A 21244-nucleotide genomic window follows, 5' to 3' on the forward strand; every position below is an offset into this window, starting at 1 on the left:
TCAGTGTTATTACTATGTGTCTCAACATGTTTCTCCTTGGGTTTATGCTGCCTGGGACTCTGTGCTTCCTGGACTTGGGTGGCTATTTCCTTTCCCATGTTACAGAAATTTTCGACTATCATCTCTTCAAATATTTTCTCAGGTCCTTTCTCTCTCTCTTCTCCTTCTGGGACCCGTATAATGCAAATGTTGGTCCGTTTAATGTTGTCCCAGACATCTCTTAGGCTGTCTTCATTTCTTTTCATTCTTTTTTCTTTATTCTGTTCTGTGGCAGTGAATTCCACTATTCTGTCTTCCAGGTCACTTATCCGTTCTTCTGCCTCAGTTATTCTGCTATTGATTCCTTCTAGTGTCCTTTTCATTGCAGTTATTGTATTGTTCATCTCTATTTGTTTGTTTTTTAATTGTTCTAGGTCTTTGTTAAACATTTCTTGCATCTTCTTGATCTTTGCCTCCATTCTTTTTCTGAGGTCATGGATCATCTTCACTCTCATTATTCTGAATTCTTTTTCTGGAAGGTTGCCTATCTCGACTTCATTTAATTGTTTTTCTTGGGTTTTATTTTGTTCCTTCATCTGGAACATAGACCTCTGCCTTTTCATCTTGTCTATCTTTCTGTGAATGTGGTTTTTGTTCCACAGGCTGCAGAATTGCAGCTCTTGATTCTGCTTTAATGCCCTCTGGTGGATGAGGCTATCTTAGAGGCTTGTGCATGCTTCCTGATAAGAATGACTGGTGGTGGGTAGAGCTGTGTGTTGCTCTGGTGGGCAGAGCTCAGTAAAACTTTAATCAGCTTGTCTGCTGATGGGTGGCACTGAGTTCCCTCCCTTTTGGTTGTTTGGCCTGAGGCAACCCAGCACTGCAGGCTACAGGCTCTTTGGTGGGGCTAATGGCAGACTCAGGGAGGGCTCATGCCAAGGAATACTTCCCAGAACTTCTGCTGCCAGTTTCCTTGTGCCTATGGTGAGCCACAGCCACCCCCCCACCTCTGCAGGAGACTCTCCAACACTAACAGGTAGGTCTGGTTCAGTCTCCTATAGGAACACTGTTCCTTCTCCCTGGGTCCTGATGCGTACACTACTTTGTGTGTGCCCTCCAAGAGTCTCTGTTTCCCCCAGTCCTGTTGAAGTCCTGCAATCAAATCCCTCTAGCCTTCAAAGTCTGATTCTCTGGGAGTTCCTACTCCCGTTGTTGGGCCCCAGGTGGAAGCCTGACCTGGGGCTCAGAACCTTCACTCCAGTGGGTGGACTTCTGTGGTATAAGTGTTCTCCAGTCTGTGAGTCACCCACCCAGCAGTTATGGGATTTGATTTTATTGTGATTGCGCCCCTCCTACTGTCTCACTGAGGCTTCTCCTTTGTCTTTGGATGTGGGGTATCTCCTTTGGTGAGTTCCAGTGTCTTCCTGTTGATGATTGTTCAGCAGTTAGTTGTGATTCGGTGCTCTTGCAAGAGGGAGTGAGCACACGTCCTTCTACTCCAGCATCTTGAACCAATCCCAAGAGTCAAGAATCTTAACGCTAAAGTAGTGTACTTTTTAAGAGTCTCTGTTTCCCCCAGTCCTGTTGAAGTCCTGCAATCAAATCCCTCTAGCCTTCAAAGTCTGATTCTCTGGGAGTTCCTACTCCCGTTGTTGGGCCCCAGGTGGAAGCCTGACCTGGGGCTCAGAACCTTCACTCCAGTGGGTGGACTTCTGTGGTATAAGTGTTCTCCAGTCTGTGAGTCACCCACCCAGCAGTTATGGGATTTGATTTTATTGTGATTGCGCCCCTCCTACTGTCTCACTGAGGCTTCTCCTTTGTCTTTGGATGTGGGGTATCTCCTTTGGTGAGTTCCAGTGTCTTCCTGTTGATGATTGTTCAGCAGTTAGTTGTGATTCGGTGCTCTTGCAAGAGGGAGTGAGCACACGTCCTTCTACTCCAGCATCTTGAACCAATCCCAAGAGTCAAGAATCTTAACGCTAAAGTAGTGTACTTTTTTTTTGGACAGTCAGTTAATTTGCTGGATAATCAGCTTGATCCTTTCAAGAGCTGATTTTAACATTTTATCAGACCAGGTTTAGATTAGCTTTTAATCTAGGGGTAGAGTGGTCCTCCTCCTGAGGCATCGCCTTTCCAGGGTCTCAGTTGAATATTCAGGGTGTTCAGCAGCCTCTTGGCTCTACCTATTTGGAACTCCTCAGTCAGCGCTGTGCAGCCTCCAGAAGCAGCTTCCTCGTAGCTATTCTCTGCAAGGCCTCCTGGGGTCTTGCATTGTCTGTGTATGAAAACTTAGTCAAACTAAGCAAAGGTCAAAACTTAGGCATAAAGTAAAGATGACCCCTATGCTGATTTTTGGAATCCCTTCTCTGAGCAGCTTCCTATTCTCTGGTACCCAGCAAATTCCAGGCACCTTTGTAGCTGCACAGTCCCTCCCATGACTCCTCAGCCCAGGGAGAAAGCTGTGCTCTCCTGAGGCTCACCTCCCTGAGCAACAGACCAGAAGTTGACTCCAGACTGAAAGCTGGGTGATTATAAGGTCATCATGCATGATTCCCTTCTCCCAGGGATCTAGACCCATGCAGCCTTTTTCCAGTGTCTGAAAAGTTACCTCTGTTATTTTGTCTAGTTCTGTATACTTGTGAACAGCGTGAGAGTAAGTCTGCTACCACTTACTCCATCATTCCCCCTACACAGGACTCTAAATTTTCCCTTTCCTGTCCTCTGAAGTTTGTGTTAGATGTATACTAGACTTTCTCACTTTATGCATTGAGTCTTTAATCTCTTTTCACACATCTCATATCTTTTTGTGCTGGCCTCTAGAAAAATATCTTTTGACTTATATTACATTTCATTAATTTTCTCTTCAACTGAATCTAACATGCTGATAAACACATTAAGTTTTTATAGTTTATTGTATTTTTAATCTGAAGATATTAATTTCATATCTGTTTAGTTACTTTTATAGTTTCCAGCTCCAGATATGACTCATCTCATATTTTTTTTTTTTGTTTTTTTTTGCGGTACGCGGACCTCTCACTGCCGTGGCCTCTCCCGTTGCGGAGCACAGGCTCCGGACGCGCAGGCTCAGCGGCCATGGCTCACGGGCCCAGCCGCTCCGCGGCATGTGGGATCCTCCCAGACCGGGGCACGAACCCGTGTCCCCCGCATTGGCAGGCAGACTCTCAACCACTGTACCACCAGGGAAGCCCTCATATTTTTTTAATTAAACATAGCAAACAAATGTTATTTCTGTGATAATTTCACACTAAACTCTTTGTAGATCTCTCTGCATCCTTTGTTTCTGTTGGCTCTCACTCATGGTATTTCTGTGGCTTTTATGCTTGGGTATTTTTCTTCCTCTGAGCTATTAATTATCCTAGGAATATTATTTATTTTGATTCTTTCATGCAGTGAACAAATATTTATTTAACACTTACTATGTGACAGGTGATTTATTCTCATTGCTCAGGGAGCTTATATTCCAGTGAAAGAAGAGCCAATAAAGAAGGCAGTTATACACCACATAAGGTGCATGCTCACAGTTATTTTATTAGTTAGATTGTGATGTGTGTTGATGGAAATAATTAATATAGGTAAGAAAAGGAAATGAAATGATTGAAAGGATCACAGGTAGGATGGCCAGGGAAGGCCTCATTGAAGGATGTGCAGTAAATGGCCCTGGGTATTTGAGGGCCTAACCTTGAGGCTAGGGCAGGCCTGGAATACTGAAGAAACAGAAAGGAACAGTACTGCTGATTGACTAGGTATTTTATTTGGAATTGAGATAAGCATTCAGGTCCACTGGTAGGGAGACAGAAAGTGAGGGAAGAAAGGGTGTGTTTTCATGCTGCTAATTCTGTGGGTAGGGGAGCTTAATCCCAAAGAGTTGCCTCTGGGAGACCGAGTAAAACTGAAGCCAGAGAGCTGGGATATTTATCTAATAATTCCTGTCAGTCTCTGGTTGGGGGCTGCTCCCAGAGGATATTAATTCCTGGCATTTCCCACCAGCCTCATTGTGGACAGCTGGTTTCCACCGGCAAGAAAGAACCCTCAGGCAGAGAAATACAGGCACTGGCATGTGAAGTTGGGCCTGTGTGTCCTGACAGGGTAAACTAGAGAGTTGTGAGTAGGGTACTGACAGCATCTGCTATGTGGAACACAGAGGAGAGTAGCAGGAAATGAAGGCAGAAAAGTGAAGGGAGCAGAAGTTTGAGGCCCTGGAGGTCATTTCAAAGATGTGTGTTTTTCCTCTGGGTGAGGTGAGAATCATCTACAGTGTTTTGAGCATAGGAATTACATGACTTACATTTTAACAGGCTGACTCGACTGCTGTACTGAAAATAGTTCCTAGGGAGACAAAGACAGAAGCAAGGACACCACTGAGAGGATGATTGCAATATTCCAACAGAGAGATGTTGTAGAGTATTGGAAAGGTAAATAGGATTTGCCAACAGACTGGATGGGAGGTGTGAGAGACAGAATTGTCAAGGTTGATACTGAGATTTTTGGCCTAGGTAACTGGAAGAATCAAAGCACTATTATCTAAGATGCAGGGGATTGCAGGAAAAGCTAAGATGAGGGTATATTTCTCCAAGGAGAATTTGTAAACGTATCTGGCAGGCCCCTAGTTCAAGGCCATTTAAACCAAGTTCCTGACTGGAAGGTTTGCACCACTCGGGATGTGGGTTTGTGTTGCGAGTCTGTGCTGGAACCAGCTTGAGCTTCAGGTTGCACTTTCTCAGTGGAGCTTTGTTTTCCACTTCCTGTTCTTCCCAATGCCAAGAAAACTTACCTTGTAGTCTCCAGGGGGTCAGGAACCCAGCTTTATGTGGAACCCCAATTTGGAAAGATCTGAGATTTTGAATTCTGTCTCCAGAACCTCTTAAGTCCTACAAAGTCATCCAAGCCAAAGCTGAGATTTTCCACATTTGTGGAAAACCCTCAGACCAAAGCAGGTTCAGTGCCCCCAATTCAAGTCTCTGCCTTCGTTTAGATTTTTTTTCCATTTTGCACTCGGCCCTTTATTTTTTTTTAATTAAGTTTTATTGGAGTATAGTTGATTTATAATGTTGTGTTAGTTTCTGCTGTATAGCAAAGTATCAGTTATACATGTACATGTATCCACTCTTTTTTAGTTTCTATTCCCATATAGGTCATTACAGAGTATTGAGTAGAGTTCCTTGTGCTGTACAGTAGGTCCTTATTAGTTATCAATTTTATATATAGTAGTGTGTATATGTCAATCCCAATCTCCCAATTTACCCTTCCCTCCCCCTTTCCCCCTTGGTAACCATAAGTTTGTTTTCTACATCTGTGACTCTATTTCTATTTTGTAAATAGGTTCATTTGTACCATTTTTTTAGATTCCACATATATGCAATATCATGTAATACTTGTCTTTCTCTGTCTGACTTGCTTCACTCAGTATGACAATCTCTAGGTCCATCCATGTCACTGCAGATGGCATTATTTCATTCTTTTCTATGGCTGAGTAATATTCCATTGTATATATGTGCCATGTCTTCTTTATCCATTAATCTGTTGATGGACATTTAGGCTGCTTCCATGTCCTGGCTATTCTAAAGAATGCTGCAATGAACCTTTGGGTGCATGTATCCTTTCCGAACTATGATTTTCTCTGTATATATGCCCAGGAGTGGCATTACTGTTATGGTAGCTCTGTTTTTAGTTTTTAAAGGAACCTCCATACTGTTCTCCATAGTGGCTGTACCAGTTTACATTACCACCAACAGTGTAGGAGGGTTCCCTTTTCTCCACACCCTTTCCAGGTATATTGCTTGTAGATTTTTTACATCAATGGCTAAGAGGCACATGAAAAGATGCTCAACAGTCACTAATTATTAGAGAAATGCAAATCAAAACTACAATGAGGTTTCACCTCACACCACTCAGAATGGCCATCATCAAAAAATCTGCCTTTGTTTAGATTTTGATCAGGTGGTTCTTTATTATCTTTCATGCTTTTAAGAAGAGTTTTCAAAGAAAATTTCCAGCATTTCTAATAGCTTCAATTTGTTTTCTGCAGAAAATTTTCGGATCCATTCTCTCTTTAAATGCATCATTGATTTTTAAGTAATTGATACAGTATTCCATTACTCTTTCCCTTAATGAAAAATATTTTTGGAGAAGCTTGCAGATCTTATGCTCTAAGATCTGAGAGCATTCTCCCTAATGCAATAGTCTCACTCCCCTCCCTGCAATAATCCTTTTGAATAAAGTCTCTCCTTAGCTCAGAATTAATTAATTAATTAATTAAAAATCTACTCTGAATGATGGTAAGCCTGGGCCAAAACAACATTGCACTGTTATTTCCGTGAATTATTACCAGAGAAAATTCAAGGGACCTTAACCGTCCAGGTAACACTCTTTACACATAGAACTCCCGTGCAAGGTATTGAGAGCCTGGACAGGAGAGTAGCTAAGAGTTCAGACTGTGAAACAGAGATTATGAACTGGAATTCCCACTCTACCACTCCTTTCTGTGTAATCTTACGAAAGTTCCTTAACCTCTCTAATTCTGTTTCCTCATATGTAGTGAGAAATAAATAAGCCATGTAAATGCCTAAATATCGTGGCTGGTACCAGGGAGTGCTCCAGCAGTGTTAGCCACTGTATTAGGTTCTATCAGTTTCAAACAAATTACCACAAATTTAGTGGCTTAGGACATGGAAGCAACCTAAGTGTCCATCAACTGATGAATGGATAAAGAAGATGTGGCACATATATACAATGGAATATTACTCAGCCATAAAAAGAAACAAAATTGAGTTATTTGTAGGGAGGTGGATGGATCTAGAGTCTGTCATACAGAGTGAAGTAAGTCAGAAAGAGAAAAACAAATACCATATGCTAACACATATATATGGAATCTAAAAAAAATTTTTTTAAATGGTTATGAAGAACCTAGGAGCAGGACAAGAATAAAGACGCAGACCTACTAGAGGTGGACTTGAGGACACGGGGAGGGGGAAGGGTGAGCTGGGACAAAGTACATTTTACCAAATGTAAAATAGATAGCTAGTGGAAAGCAGCCGCATGGCACAGGGAGATCAGCTCGGTGCTTTGTGACCACCTAGAGGGGTGGGACAGGGAGAGTGGGAGGGAGACGCAAGAGGGAGGGGGTATGGGGATATATGTATACGTATAGCTGATTCACTTTCTTATACAGCAGAAACTAACACACCATTGTAAAGCAATTATATTCCAATAAAGATGTTAAAAAAAAATTTAGTGGCTTAAAAAAACACAACTTATTTAGTTCTGTAGTTAGAAGTGTGACATAGACCTCACTGGGCTACAGCCAAGATAGAGCCAAGGATGCATTCCTTTCTGGAGGCTTTAGGGAAAGTCTAGGCACTGGCTGTATTCCTTCCGGGTGGCCCTCTTCCACCATCCTCAAAGCCACCAGTGGGGAGTGAGTTCCTCTCATGCCACACTGCCACCTCTTTGGGTCTCTGCTGCTGGGAAATATTCTCCACATTTAAGGACTCGTGTGATTAGACTGGTCTCTAATCCAAATCCAGGGTAATCTTTCTATCTCAAGTTCCTTCACCTTAGTGTCCCCATCTCAAAGTACCTTTCTCCACATAAGGTAACATATTCACAGGTTCCTGGGATTAATATTTTGACATGTTTGTGGGGCCATTATTCTGCCTACCACAGCCAGTATTATTATGAAGTTTATTCAGCACAATGGCTGCAAACTTTAACCAAGAATAACCCTTCATTGTGCTCACGCCAGCATTGATCTAACATCTACAGTACCAGCACCACAAAAAAAAAAAAATTCCAAAATGAGACCAGTCTTTAGCAAGAAAGGAAAAATGAGAAATCAGCTTGTGGGGAGTGCAGAGTCTCAATTAAATTGTCCTAATCACCATCCCCCATTTATTCTGGCGTAGCCAAAGTCCTCAAGTTTCCTTTAGCAATTCTTTATATTTTCTATTATTGAGGTATAATTGACATAAAGCATTGTATTAGTTTCAGGTGTACAATATAATGATTCAGTATTTGTATACATTGTGAAATGATCACCGATAACAACTCTATATTGAGATAATATTTTACAATAATTATTTCAATTTGATTTCAGTTATTAAATGCAATGCAACAGGGTAGTCACAAGTTAAATTTAGTTCTGAGTCAAATCATAAAAAGTTCATTTGATCTTCAGTAGATTGATTTTATCTATTTCTTTAAGTTCTGATTCTATTAACATTTATACTTTGGTTTCATACTTTGATCATTTTATGTTTCAAATGAAGTTTGAGTGACATATGAAGAATTAACAAGTAATATATAATTTTAGTGAGAGACTGTGCTGAACAGGAGTTAATAACTTGGAATTAGACAGAGTTTGAGTAATAGCACCACTAAAGGGGCCCAGCAGGACTAACACATTCTCCTTGGATTTTTTTTTTTTTTTTTCCCAAATCATCTATAGTCTTCAACCAAATCCATTTGGAAGTAAAATAAGCTACAGCACATGGTGAGTCACAGGGCTCTTGTCACCATGTCACCTTGCAGAAGTCACTCAGATACAGCAGAGGAAGCAAGCTCCTTTTTGTACTGATGATGCCAGCGGGGTATATACAGGTCAAGGCTCGGGGTGGCAGAGCAGGAGATTGCACTGCCTCCTCTTAGGGGTGAGAAACTGCTAAAGCTGTTTCTTGAAGCTTCACACTTTAAAATATACTATTTTCAGAGCTAGTGCCTTCTCTTCTCAGGTACCTTCTCTTTGGAAGGAAACACACACATAGGTGCATGCACACACATACACAGTCCTAAGGCATAAATAAGTATAATGAAGCCTCATGCTCTTTGCTTAGGTTTCCTTTTGGTAATGATGTTGACCTTTAAGCACCCCATTTGTATAATTATAAATAGATATATTGATACGTTTAAAAAATATGTATGTTCTCCCTTCTAGTGCCCTTCTCCCTCTGAGACTGACACTGAAACAAGTTTAAAATATTCTGAAAATAAAAGAAAGCTTAAATTTATGAGCCCCATGTTTGCTGAGCAGCCTTGTTTGTGCTCCTACCTGGTTTGACTGACCTAATGTATTTTCTGATACCTGATTCAGGTCCAGGGATCTCAGCCAATGATATGGTATCATTTAAAAAAATTTGGACAGACAGGTAAGAGAACAGCAGTAGAGGAGCATAGATTTTTCAATCTCCCAGAGTAACCAATAAACAGAGAAATTAAGTTAACAAAAAGAGCAAACAAAAATCATTTTAAATATATTCAACCAGAGCAAGTGGCAAGGTATCCCACATACTGAGAAATATTTGGCTGGGCCAGAACACCAAGAGCAGCAATATATCTATATGGTATAAAAATAGAAATGGGAAATAGGAAAGAAGACAGAATGAGATCAAAAAGCTCTGAGAGGCAAGGACCCCAGAAATTGCTAATTGGATTACAATCCTGAAAATAATGAGCCAGAAAACATTCCTACAAATGGAAAAGACATGTCAGAAAAAATGTGCCTACAACATAAAGGTGTAATACAGTATTTCAAATATAGCTAAAGGAATTAACAAGCTTTAGGAAACCGATATAAGCTATGAAAAATTGTATATTGCTGAATTCGAAAAACACGGGAATGATGGGACAACAGAACATATGAAATAGTGCTAACAGAGCTCAGAAAAAAATAAGTGAAAGGAAAAAATCATTTCAGGAATGAAAACAAAATTAGAAGGAACAAAAGAGCCAGTAGACAGGGTAGCATCATAAAGAAAATAGAAGATGAAAAGGGAGCGAATGGGAGAAAATCAGACATAAGGAGATAACAAGGATTCACTGTAAAGTGGTAGATATAAAAGGCAGTCAGAGAAAATTCCATCTGTGTATAATAATACCCAGAACACTTCTGTCACCCCCAAAAGAAACCCCATACCCTTCACCTCTTTGAGGGCAGAGTATCACACGAAATAGTTTCACCGACCTAAACAATCTGTTGTGCTTTACCCATTGAATTCTTCTCTCCCACACCCCGCCCCAACGAATCCCTGACAACCACTGATCTTTTTACAGTATCTATAGTTTTGCCTTTTCCAAGAGGTCATAACACTGAAATCACACAGTATTTAGCCTTTTCAAACTGACTTCTCCCACTTAACAAGAGCATTTAAGATTCATTCATGTCTTTCTATGGGTTATTAGCTTATTTTGTTTCATTGATAAATAAAAGACTATTGTATAAATGTACTACAGATTGTTTATCCATTCACCTACTTAAAGGCATCTTGTTTGTTTTCAGTTTGGGGCTATTATGAACAAAGATGCTACAAATATCCATGTGCAGGTTTCTACATGGATATATGCTTTCAGATCAGTTGAGTAAATATCTAGGGGCACGCTTGCTGGATAATAATGGTAAGATTAGTTTAGCTTTTTAAGAAACTGACAAGCTGTCTTCCAAAGTGGCTGTACCATTTTGCATTCCCTCCAGCAATAAATGAGTTCCTGTTGTTCCGTAAAATTAACATTGTCAGTTTTTTTTTTAATTTTGGCCATTCTAATCGATATGTAGTGGTATCTCATTGTTGTCTTAATTTGTAACTTTTTAATGACAAATAGTCTTAAACATCTTTGCATATCCTTATTTGTAACATCTTCTTTGCTGAGGTGTCTGTTCATATCTTTTACCCAATTAAAAAAATAGGTTGTTTGTTTCCTTAATTCTTCAGTTTTAAGAGGTTTTTTTTCTTTTTTGGATACAAATCCTTTATCATGTATGTGTTTAGCAAATCTTTTCTCCAAGTATGTGATTTGTCTTTTCATTCTCCTAACCATATCATTCACAGAACAGAAGTTTTTAATTTTAGTGGAGTCCAACTTATAAATTTTTTCTTGCAAGTATAGTGCTTTTGGTGTTGTACCTAAAATCTTATCAGTAAACCCAAGGTCACTTAGATTTTCTCCTATGTTTCTTCTAGAAGGTTTATAGATTTGAGTTTTACACTTAGGTCTATGAACCATTTTGAGTTATTTTTTGTGAAAGGCACAAGGTCTCTGTCCAGTTTCATTTTTTGCAGGTGAGCATTTAATTGTTCCAGGACCATTTGTTGGAAAGAGTATCTTTTTTCCATTAGTTCCCTTTGCTGCTTTGTCAAAGATCAGTTGACAATATTTATGTGGGTATATTTCTAGGCTCTCTATTCTTGGTGTACATCTCTATTCTTTTACCAATCCACTGTAGTAATTCTTCTAACTTTATAGTAAGCCTTGAAATCTAGTAGTGTGAATCCTCCAGCTTTGTTATTCTTCTCCACTGTTATATTAGCAATTATATGTTCTTTGGCCTTTTTATAAGCTTTAAAATCAGCCTGTTGATATCTGTAGTTTTCTGGGATTTGGAGTGAGGTTTTCTTGAATTTGTATATCAAGTTGGGAACAATTGACATCTTAACGATATCTGGTTTTCAATCCATGAACAAAAAATAGTTGTTTATTTATTTGAATACTCTTTGATTTCTTTCAGCAGAGTTTTGTAGTTTTCTGCATATGGATATAGTATGTATTTTGTTAGATTTATACCTATTTCATGTTTTTGGTGCTATCATAAATGGTATTTTATTTAAAATTTTAAGGTTATTGCTGATATATAGAGGAACAATTGATTTTTATAAATCAACCTTATATTCTAAAACATTGCTATAATTGCTTATTAGTTCCAGGTTGTCATGGTTGCCAGGGACTAGCGTGTCGGGGGAATGGGGGGTGATTGCTGATGGGTATGGGGTTTCTTTTTAGGGTGATGGAAATGTACTGGAATTAGAGAGTGATGATAATTGTAGTACCTTGTGAATATGTAAAAACACTGAGTTATCTATTTTTAGAGGATGAATTTTATAGTATGTGAATTATATCTCAGTTTTTTAAAGTTATTGATGGATATTAAAAAAATACATACACATACACACACACGCCTTCACCCAAAACCACTATCTTTCTTTTGGTAAAAAATAAAAGTTTTCATCCTAAAGGCAGGAAAGGATTAGGATACTTTCCAGCTCCTCAATATTTAACACTGTGTTGGAGGTTTTAGCCAGGGCAATTAGACTACATAAAGTGATTAGTTATAAGAATCAGAAAGCACAGGAAGAAAAAAATCTGTATTTATTTGAAGATGAGAGATTGTATATGTAAAATAATAAAGAAAGTGTGGAAAAACTACCAGAAAACTAAGATAATTTAGTCAGGTAACAGGTTTTAAATTCTACTTACAAAAATCAATAACCTTCACAAATAGAAATACAAACCTGTTAGAAGATGTGATGAAAGAGAAAGACTTTACTAATGAAAACAATTAACTTCATACCTAGTTTTAATCTTAATAGATTTACAACTTTCTGTGAGGAAAAGCATAAAACCACTCCTGAAAGAAAAATCAATAGACTTAATGAATGGAAAGGTACACCATGTAGGCTATGAATGGAAACATATACCATGTTTTTAGTTAAGAAGACTCAACATTAAAAAATTATAATTTAGGGCTTCCCTGGTGGCGCAGTGGTTGAGAGTCCACCTGCAGATGCAGGGGACACGGGTTCATGCCCCGGTCCGGGAAGATCCCACATGCCGCAGAGCGGCTGGGCCCGTGAGCCATGGCCGCTGAGCCTGTGCGTCCGGAGACTGTGCTGCTCAACGGGAGAGGCCACAACAGCGAGAGGCCCGCGTACCACACACACACACACACACAAAAAATATATATATATATAATTTAACAATATTCCAGTAAAGACACTGTCATTTTTGGAACCAGCCAAGCAAATTATGAATTTATTTAGAAGAATAAAAATACAGGAAGGAAGAGCAGTTGCTAGAAAGGAGGAGGACTTCTAGACATATGATATTATATGTATATTAAAGCCTGTATAATCCAATCCGTGTAGTGCAATAATAATGCATGCATATTAATGGAAAATAATTTTTAAAATCCAAAAATAAGCCAAATTGTATATGCTAAGTTAGAAAATATTAAAGGGGTATCTTCTATCAGTGGGAGGAAAATGGTGTTGGGATGCCTGGAAAGCCATATGGCAAAGGACCAATTTGGATCTGTTTCTGGCTCATAGAAATGAATAAAAGGAGCATATACAAATTATAAAGAGACACATGGATGAATTTCTTTATAAACTGTAAGTAAGTGGAAAAATATTCTAAGACCCCAAAGCTAGGGGCATTAAAGAAAGAAAGAGATCTACAGCTCGGTGCTTTGTGACCACCTAGAGGGGTGGGATAGGGAAGGTGGGAGGGAGGGAGATGCAAGAGGGAAGAGATATGGGGACATATGTATATGTATAACTGATTCACTTTGTTATAAAGCAGAAACTAACACACCATTGTAAAGCAATTATACTCTAATAAAGATTTTTTTTAAAAAAAGATCTATAAATTTGACTAGGTAAAAACAAAAACTTTAAAACACAGAAATGTGACTAGTGGGATATAACCTAACGGCATAAACATCTGGAAAGCAATCTTCAATGTGTTTAGTCACAATATTGTTAGTGATAATTTGTTATTGTTAGTCTACTATTATATGTAGTAGAATAAAGCAGTATCACTGAAAGATTAAGAACAAGTAGAATTGATACTTTTACAGGTCTTGATAAATTTTAATGTTTTATTTCATATAAATATTTCATACATTCCATTTTGGGGTAATTTCTGGACACTGCATTTTTATTACCATTGTGAGTGGGATGTTTCCTGTTTTAATTTCCTAACAGATTATTGGTAATACATAAATATGTATGCACATGGATACATATATTATTAATATTTGAACAATCTTATTAGGTCATCTTATTAAACACTCATTATTTTCACTGTTTTTTTTGGTTTTGTTAGGATTTTAGAGGGACAATAAACATTATACCTCTCCTCAATTTAGAGCTAGCTGAAACGTAGGCACAAGAGCGAAACAGGAAGAAAGGGATCAGCTAAGGAGACAGACTTAGTAATACTGCACGCCTGAATTAGACGGACATTCCTCAGTCATGGCATTGCTAAGCAGGTACAGGTCTCCCAGACAGACTTGCCCAGGTAAGCTAACTGCACAATTTAGGGCAAGCTGGAATACAAGTCTGTGTAGGTAACACATCCTAAAGGAGAACAGGATAGGAGCTTATTTCACCCTCTCAGGCTAACCAGTCTCTTGTAAAGATACAAGTGAATGGGGAGAGTGAAGTGAAGAATGTTACTGTTCTAGGTGAAACCTTATCACATAAACCCTCAGGCCAAGAGAATGGAGATTCTTCCTAATTTTGTTTTTTCTCGGATAATGAATGGATCTGATCATTACTCTGTAAAAGTGATGGTTGTCTTTGTCTTTCCACTGCGAAAGTCCAGCCATTTCAGTTATTTACATTATTTTCTTGTTCCTTTTAAGTATTTGAGTTCATGGCTCCAAAATATAGGAGGAGATGTTCTAGACTCTGGCTCTGGGGGCTTAGATGGGAGATCCTTTGCAGTTAGTCAATAATTGTTTCTTTTTCTGGGTAGTGCAGTCTGTCTTTCCTTGACCAGGTGCAGTAATACAAGTGAACCCACACATCACTGGACCTTTTTACATCCTTGTTTTCTTTTTCTTCTTTTCTTTTCTTTTCCTTCCTTTTCTTTTCTTTTCTTTTCCCTCCTCCCTTCCTTCTTTCCTTCCTTCCTTCCTTTCTGTGTTGCCTGTTCACCTTATAAAGTGTAGTCCTGGAATATGTTTCTCATTTTTCACTGCCAACAATGTAATGCAAATGGTGGTAATTGATTATTTTCATAAGTCTAAATTTGTTTTTCAGTTTTGTGTATAATCCTGAAGTGGAGAGAAATGTGAAGTCATCACATTTTATTTTTCAAAATGTGAGATTGTACAAATTCTGGAGTGAGATTTAACATCCAAAATAGTATGCCATAATCATGGCTTTGCTTGGCTTTTTCCTCCTAAGTGACGTGTGGCTTAAGACTGAGTCTTAAAATTTTACTGTCTTACTTAGAATAGATGTTGGCTAAATATAAATCTAAGAGACAGAAGTTCTGTAGCAGCCAGCATTCAGTGTGATTTCTATGTCCACTTTACTGTTTTTTTGGTATATATGATTATTTTATTTCTCACTTCGTTGGCTGACTTTGGTAATTCAGGATTTTTTTCCTTCATTATCTCAAGAGATTTTTCTCATGTCAAAAGACAAAATCATAACTTTTCACATATAAATAAAATAATACAAGATCTGGGATACAGAGAGAAGTAAAATGCTTTGCAGGGTATAGACGTAACCTTTCTACCAGGAAAAATTCCTTTCAGATGTGAGCAAAATCGGAAGCAAATTTCCCTTTGTCAGATGACACTGGCTTACTGGATGAATGAGAAGTCACGTTCAGGATAACTCAAGAAACACAGGGAAAGGCGAGCCCAGGGACCTGCATGCACTCTGATGAGGGTTACTCCTTCCTGGGTGTACTTCAGAAACTCATGGACAATTAGAGTTAGAAGTGCCCATGGAGGTGAACCCGCATGTTTTCCAGATGGGAGAACAGAGACCCAGAAAGGGTCTTCAGGGCCAGAAGAGAGGTATCTGGGATCCTATTCCAGTGTGTTCCTTGCACTGAACCATTCATTCTACTTCTCACATTTCCAGTTTCTGCCTTTTTATAAGTCTTATATAAGGAAGTAACGTTAGAATCGAGTCAGGAGGCTAGCGATCAGAATATTTACATTTATTTCCCCATTTGATATGACATTTCAGGGCATTAGCTATGCTTAATTAAAAGCCAGAAAAACTCTTGGGATCAAAAATGATCCAACTATTTACATTTTGTTGTGCGGTAACTAGGGTCTTCTGGTTATAGTTGACATCCTTGTCTTGTTCCTGATCTTAGAGGAAATGCTTTCAGCTTTTCACTGTTGCGTTTGATGTTGGCTGTGGGTGTGTCATATATGGCCTTTATTATGTGTGAGATATGTTCCCTCTATACCCATTTTGTTGAGTTTTTTTATCATAAATGGGTGTTGAATTTTGTCAAAAGCTTTTTCTGCATCTGTTGAGGTAATCATATGATTTTTATTCTTCAGTTTACTAATGTGGTGTATTGCATATTGATTTGTGGATATTGAACTACCCTGGATATTGCATCCCTGGGATAAATCCCACTTGATCATGGTAAATGATCCTTTTAATGTATTGTTGAATTCAGTTTACTAATATTCCATTGAGGATTTTTGTGTCTATGTTCATCAGGGATATTGGCTTGTAGTTTCCCTTTTTGTGGTACCTTTGTCTGGTTTTGGTATGAGGGTGATGCTGGCCTCATGGGATGAGTTCGGAAGCATTCCTTCCTTTTCAGTTTTTTGGTATTTGTGATTATAGGATTAGCCATAACATAAAACACTTTCTAGGGGTTTGGTCTAGCTTACCTAGGCTGAGATGCAGTGATACAAGTGCAGTTGCTTAAATATGGCCCACAGTAGCTATTATTGCTCTTGTCACAATTGTGTCATTTAAATAGGTATATATTCACTTATGAATGTTCTATAATCTCTAAATTTATGAAAAGGGCCCTTATTCTGTGTCACATCAGAGAGCACTCGGTCAGAACTCTGCAAAGAATTAATAAACTCTCATTACAAAGCAGTATACCAGTAAAACCCAAAGCACAAAAAGGTTCTCACTGAAATTCGTAAAGAAATAGATTAATAGCTGTCTGAAAAATTTACAAAAATGATAGTTTCTTGTGTGCTAAAAATATTTGGTTATCACTTCTGTCTCATTCAAAAATTTTCCCTGGTTCAATGAAAATAATTTTCTATTCAGACCCTCATGATTATTTCTGAGTTTCAGTACTAGTTATTGTATCAGTTATTTTTTCATTTGTGAAAGGTGTTGAAATTGGAATAGCACATTCTGTTTCCAGAGAATTTGATACACAATAACAGATTTTGACTCTAAGAACATATTACTCCCAAAACCTTGAAAGTCAATGTCTGTTCTTTGTACATTAGGCATTTCCCCCACTGGAAATTCTTGCAAACTATTATTTATATGTAATTAAGCATGTGGTTTATACTGAAAATATTTATTGCTAAAATAGGTGGTAGAAATGATGAGTTACATAAACAGATATGTTTACAAAAACAAAATCATTCTTTATAGTAAATGGAAAAACCCAGGCATGGAATAATTTGTGTTTATTTAGTCTATATTTTTCAATGTCTATTCAACAGTATAATCTTATGTTTCTAGGTTCTAGATTCCTTTTAACATATCCATATGCATAAAATAGAATTCATAAAGATCATTAAAATTGTTTTAATGTATTTTATGTTTATTTTGCCTATGAAAATACAGGCATTTTTGATAAAGATGTATTTGCAGTCATTCAGAATAATTTTGCAGCCAATAAATAACTGATCTAGAGATAAAAGTGTTAGATTTCATTTTAGAAATTCACATTATTTTAAATAAACTTTGACATCTTGTTTTCAAATACTACTTGAAAGACTTGATAAATAGAAAAGCAGAACAAAGTGAAAATGGTGTTAACATGATAGCTTGGCAGCAAATATCAATTCTCACTTGTTAAAAGCTTTGAGCATCACAGCCAATAATACAGCCTATCTAAAATCTAACTTTGAATGAACACCAACAAATTATGAAGAAATTCAAATATTCTGAGTAAACATTTTAATTTCTGAGTGAATAAATGAGTAATGTTCATTGCCTGCAAACACGATCTGGACCATTTCAAGATTGAAGTTATTGGCTTCCATGAGGACATCTCACATTTTTTATCCTCACAAAACCAAATCTACATCTAGTTCACAACGCCCTCCAGAATTAATAGCGGTGGTTGGTCATCCGTGATGCAACAGAAGATCTTAGAATAGGAAAAACTTTAATCCCCACGAGTAGAAGAGATTATTAAGAAACTCAAGACATGTAGTAGGTGTGAGCATGACAACCATTCCTTATCTACTACACAGGAAACTTGTGTTACTAGTATCTCCTTTTCCAATAAAATTATTAGAAAGTATTCAGCCTGATGCACTATTTATTATTGACCACTAACAAGTTGTTGCTTAAGATAAAATAACTTCTGAGGGAAAAAAAAAACTGCCTTAATATACATTCTAGAAACTTGGAATGATCAGAAGAAAGGGTATTGGGGAATATTACTTTGCTCTTTAATAGTGTATAGGCAGTCCAAATCCAGTCATTTTCTCTCAGTTTTTTATGCTATGCTTTAGCAGAAAAAAACGTACTTTCACTGTAGTGCCTCGGGAAGGAGTAAGAGTCTTATGAAATTTTTTTCAGACCTAAAATGACTATCTATTTCATCCATTGTATTTTGTCTGCCCTACTTTCTTGAACATCCAATGAGATTTCTGGGAAGTTTTTCATGATATAAGTACACATTGGGGTATCTCCAGATACACAGTCAAATTGCACACAAAAGTAACTTTTGGATTTGAAGATAAGACTATTGATGGCATAAATAGTGCTAAAGAAACCAAAGAATTGTTATGTTTCTTTACGTTAAAACTCAGTTGTTACTCTAATTATTATTGGCCTTCAATCCTTTCATAGTCAAAATTTTTTAGCTCTTACTTCTGTACATATTTTATATTGGATTGGCCAAAAAGTTCGTTTGGATCCCAAACGAACTTTTTGGCCAACCGAATATATCTATCACGGCACTTACGGCACTAAAATATTTATCAGATAAACTAATAAAACTCCCCACCAAACGACCCTCTGGTTGAGAACAGAATATGCATTTTATTACACTTTGCCCATCCCAAGCAAAGAACTTGGTACCTAGTAGGCATTAGAGTAATAATTGTTGGATTAACTAAGTATACTTATTTGAGATAATTTAATAGACATCTATAAGTATACATCAAAGAGCCCATCTGCATTAATATATCTGGGTACCGTAGAATCCAAGAGGACAATGGAGGTGATCATATCATCCGTGAGAAAGTGTGGGGCTTGGGGGCAAATTACTATGTGCTTTGACCCTCTGTTTTTTCATACAAATGAAATCTGAAAATGTACCTCATTAGTAACACTGAACAAAAAATGAAAGAAAGTTCTCACATTACAATCATGTAAATGTTTTAGGGATATCAGTAAAAGCAGGGCCAGCTGCAGACCAGTGCAGGTTGTTTGAGGGCTTTGTCTACCTTAGGTAATTTTTCGGTGCTGACTGGTGACAATAGACTTTCTGCCTCTCTTTCTCCTTTATCCAATTCAGTAATTCTATTCTATCCTCAGATGCCTGGTCCTTTTAAGGCGTTGAAGAATGGGAGGCAAAGAGCAAGACCTAGGGCAATCACTCCAATTTGTCATCCCCTAGGCTCATTTGAGGGGGGATTCCCATGGAAGGAGGGAGGATGAATGAAAATGTAGTGAAAGGTTTTGTGTATGTGTGTGTTTCATTTGATTCAAATAGAGAGTTCTAAACTGCCTTAATCTCATACCAGCACATTCTATCACTTAAACAGAATTAAGTTCATCCCAACCTATCTTCTTTGACTAGGATAGATAGCAGTTTCCTTACATTTCAATGCCTAACTATCTATTCTGCGAAGTCTAGATTGTGACCACAAGGGAGAACCCTCTTTTTTTTTTTTTCAAACATCTCCTAGAGATCCCCAGAACCCTTTTAATTTCTTCAACTTTTCTCAGTTCAGTAAGGGAAGAAGCTCTCAGGAAAGAACTAGTCCTGACCTTCCTGAAAACTATCAGGAGAATAAACAAAATATTTAGGGTCCAAAGCTCCTTGTGGTTCAGTATCTCTCCTCATTAGTTGCTAAACGATCCCTCATACATATGAGGGGTGTCCCTGTGATTCCTTTCTAGTTGGGAAAGATGAGGATAATGTGAGAGGCATGGTCCTAGTAGCACCGTCAAATTGTGCCAGTCAGAGACCTCATGAATATTCACACGAATAATACATAAAGAAGCATCTCCTTTCAGTCCCGGAACATTGATCTCTAACTTGGTGCCTGCCACATGCAGTGTTTTCTTTCATTCCTCAGCTGTTCAACATAATAGCTTGTTGTGGAATTTCTAAGTAAGCTAATTCCATTTGAAATTGTTTATTTTAATGATTTTTGAAATATAGTGGAGACATTTTCAACTAAGCGTGAGAAAACCTTACTTCACTAAAAAGTAAACTTAAAATTATAGCTTATAACTTATAAAGTTATATCTCTACCATGGATCTTAACTTTCCAACCTTGTATTTTGGGGGTAGTTTAAGCCAGCAAGTTATTGAGTTTTGAGCAACTCATTGTTGCACAGCTTTAGGGCAATCATTTTAAAGGTTTTATTTTATCAGAATAGAGACAGCACACACGTATTCCACTTTGTTTTACCTTATCAACTACGAATCATCTCTTCACTAATGTGCATATAACACTTATTTCCTAAGAAGACGTTACGTCCCTTCCGCAGATGAAACTCAGTGGATACTAAGCATAAAGTCTTATGTTATTGATTTTTCAAAAAACTGCTTGAGCAGAAAATGCCCTCCTTTACAATTATCAGTCAGGACAGTGCATCTAGCCTTGATTCCTCCCACACATTTAATCTCAAAGGGCGTTAGTGGAAGGAAAATGCTAACAGATGGAGGAGCTTTTGTTGATAGTGTTTTTCTTTCTTTTTAAGTAGGAGTACATTGTGATCTGTTGCAGGGGGAAAAAAAGAAAGAAAAAAAGCAACTAAGCACCTTTTTCTTCCCCAGATGGGCTGCAAGTATCTTTCTTGCATGTGCTTTTAGTTGCTAGGTCAGCTTTTCTTACAGAGGTCAGCAGTAGGTCATTTACAGAGTGTTGCAATTTGTGCTAGGTGCTTTGCAGACAGAGTCCCTCCCTGCCCACTGGACTTCAAACACAAATACAAATTGAAATAATGAGGCCAAAAGTAATGTGCAAAATGAAACAGCCAACATGTTATTTAAGCGTCTGGTATTAAAACATTTATCGTGCGAGTCAGGTTTTACAATTCACTCCCTGCTTTTATTTCCCTTTCTGTCTGTACACAAATTCATCATTTAGTTTATAAAGCATATTTTGAAGTGAGCCATCTTGTTTTGATCATGGTACATGGAAAAGGTAGACCAAGGTTTATAGCCTCAGCAAAGATATTGGTCTCCTGGTACAAAACCAGACTTTATTTTATTAACTTTTCACAGAAATCTGAACAGCAATGCTAAGAATACCTATAGATAT

Source organism: Neophocaena asiaeorientalis, unplaced genomic scaffold (assembly GCF_003031525.2).
Source record: "Neophocaena asiaeorientalis asiaeorientalis breed wild unplaced genomic scaffold, Neophocaena_asiaeorientalis_V1.1 scaffold88, whole genome shotgun sequence".
In the NCBI taxonomy this organism is placed as follows: domain Eukaryota; kingdom Metazoa; phylum Chordata; class Mammalia; order Artiodactyla; family Phocoenidae; genus Neophocaena; species Neophocaena asiaeorientalis.